The following is a 3,064-nucleotide window of genomic DNA, read 5'->3' as shown; positions in this document are numbered from 1 at the left end:
TGTAAGACAGGAGGAGTTATGCTGCCTAATCACCAATGGAGGGAAGTAGAAAGTGGAGTGAAGCTGTAGAACAGTGTATGAGTGTCAAGGAAAGGGCCCTGAAAACAACAGGACCTCGATGCTAACTAATGAATGGTGCATAGTAGCCGATGTTAAGGAAGGAGAAATGGGCTGTTATACTGAATAATGGGCAGCAGGGGGCACAAGAGAGTGAAGATTTAGAAGGAGGCAGAAGAAGAAGAAGAATCCGCTTGAGGAGAGCAGACGGTTAAAAGAGAGTAACAAGCTGTCATGTTGTGAAATTAACTCTAGATGGTGGCGAAGTGTGGCAGAAGTGAGAGGTCAGAAATAGTAAATAGTGACCAATGGATTTCAGTAGTTAATAAACTATCCGCAAAAATGCTGTGATGCTGTAAAATGTTCACTAAGTGGCAACATAGTGCAAGAATGAAATATGGGATAGAATTCTCTGAAATGCCCACTGGATGGCAGCATCTATGGACTTTTAATAAAGGGGCAGTGCAAGTACATTATAATAGCCCATCTCCTGGGACAAGTATCTTCCAAAAAATGTAAGCTGGCGTTTAATCATCATCTAAAATATTTTCCCCATAGGCTCATTAGACTTAAAATAAGATGTAATTATACAAGAAGCATTATCTGCAAGTCCTATTATTAAGGTCCCATTGGGCATTGTTTGCCCCAAAGCTTTGGAGAAACTAAATTAACCAAGTGGGAGAATGACTGAAGTAGGATGATAGTAAAAAGCATAAAGACATCAATGTAGATACCAGTCTTTTTACTGAGAAGATCCAGTTTCTCTAGAATGATGAAAGACAAGAATCTCAGTGGAACCTGAGTCCTGTCCCCTAAACACTGAGAAATAGGAATTAATCAACTCAAGCTTGAGCTGTCCTGTGGATAGAGGTAGGCATCCACTCCCAAACTGCTGTTACATCACATTTATATATCAGCAGCCAAACAGAAATATCAAAGTGCTTTAGCAGTGGAGAATTAGCAACTGAAGCTTCTCCTTCTGTGATTGCTAAAAGGTAGCTAAGGGTAAAAACTCTAAACCAGTAGCAATAGACAGAACACTATGGCCTGTTGCTCAAAGGGAAAATTCCCGGAATCCAATATGAGGAAAGTCCCTTTGACTTCCTCTGGAGAAATGCATGAACCCAGTCAGGGTCTGGAAATGAGACACACATATTTACCAATGAAGGTAATTAATCACTGGGACAATTTACCAAAGGGTTATAGTGGATTCTTCATCCCTGGCAATTTTAAAATCAAGATTGGATGTTTTTTCCAAAAGGTGTGCTGTAGTTCAAAAAGGAATTAATTCAGGGAAGTCTGGATGACCCGGGCCCTTCTGGCCTTGGAATCTGTGAATAAAAGGGAAGAGATTCTAACTGGGGTGTCAGACTGTCTGAAAGATCATGTCTGTGGGGAAAACCCATCAGACTGCACTTGGAGGATGCTAGGATTAAGTGGAATCTGCATAAACTGGCAACGCAGGGTAATTAGAGAGACAAGGTGGGTGAGGTAATAGACCTCTGTGTGGGTCGAAAGCTGGTCTTTCTCACCAACAGAAGCTGGTCCAATAAAACATATCACCTCACCCACTTTGTCTCTCCAATATTCTGGGACCCACATGGGTTCTACTACACTGCGTACGATGAAAGGGTTTTTTTAGGTAAGACAATATGCACACCAAATATTATTGTTTTAACTCTCTTTCCCTCTGCTGGCTACATTTCTGTTGACCAGACAACCATACTTGTTTTTTAAAGAAGCCTTCCTAAGTCACTGTGAAATAAAAGTTATTAACTTTCTTAGCAATATAGTTTGAAATTTACAAATTGCCTTAATGGATTTAGGAGCCAACTCATCAAAGAGGATTTGGGTGCCTAACTCTTTTAGAGTGCTATGAAAGTCTTAGCCTACATAGTCTACGTCTTCTTATTACCAACAATGAATTCCCAGCACAATTTTAATAACCTTTCCAGCTTCCACAACTTGCATAATGAAAAAGGTTTTCAACACTTATTAATATTTCCTACAGGTGTATATGTGACAATATCTGTTGGGAATTTTTTATGTTCTGGAATTATGCAATTGTGTGAAAGTTCTAAAGGGATATTTATTGATTGGAAGGACACAAAGAGCCATTAGATCCTATAACTTGGCCTCCAAGACTAGAAGTGTAGATTGATTGTTATGGATTATACACAAATATTAGGTTATTCTCAGTAATATTAGCTCACTTTTGGACAATTTTGCCTTGAGAAGAGATGAGATTACAAAACATATATTGATATTTTTTCTCTTCTATGGTTTTTATTCTTCCTAGATACACCTCATGGCAAATACAAATTGGACAAATCAAATGTCCACCACAGAATTCATCCTCGTGGGATTCGGGGATCTCCCTGAGCTGCAAATCTTCCTCTTCCTACTGTTTCTACTGATCTACATTGTGACTGTGTCCGGGAACATCCTTATCATTGTGCTATCTGTCACTGATTGAAACCTTCACACCCCCATATACTCCTTCCTGGGGAACTTATTCTGCTTGGAGACCTGCTACACTTCCACCATCCTGCCCAGAGTGCTGGCCAGTCTCCTGACCAGGGACAAGACCATTTCCATCGTGGTTGTTTAACAAAATATTATTTTATTGGTTTCTTTGCAGGTGCAGAATGCTATCTGCTAGCGGTGATATCTTATGATCGGTTCTTGGCGATATGCAAACTGCTGCATTATGCTGTCCTCATGAACGGCAGGTTCTGCCTGCAACTAGCAGCAGGGTCTTGGATAAATGGATTTCTGGCCATGACCATAGTAATAGTTGTTATGTTACAATTAATTTTTGTGGCCCCAATGAAATTGATCATTTCTGTCTGTTATAGCTATCCCCCTATTCCATTTTGTTTCTTACAGCTGTCCCCATACTCCATTTTGTTTTTGTTCTCCTGTGGCCTCCCCTCCCTGGCTGTTAAGTTGTTTAGCAGGGCCACTGCCCTTCTCAAAGGGAGGGCCCCTTAAAGTTGTTCACCAA

At 40.4% G+C, this 3,064-nt stretch overlaps 1 pseudogene; it reads left to right on the top strand.

The window, feature by feature from the left end:
- Positions 1–2,365: 2,365 nt before the first annotated feature.
- The window catches only part of LOC142047720 (olfactory receptor 10A7-like), a 2,586-nt pseudogene continuing 1,887 nt past the window's right edge, over positions 2,366–3,064 (top strand).

This window comes from Chelonoidis abingdonii, chromosome 14 (genome assembly GCF_003597395.2).
Source record: "Chelonoidis abingdonii isolate Lonesome George chromosome 14, CheloAbing_2.0, whole genome shotgun sequence".
Lineage (NCBI taxonomy): Eukaryota > Metazoa > Chordata > Testudines > Testudinidae > Chelonoidis > Chelonoidis abingdonii.
The sequence above is the reverse complement of the archived record's forward strand: the minus strand, read 5'-3'. Positions and strand labels throughout refer to the sequence as shown.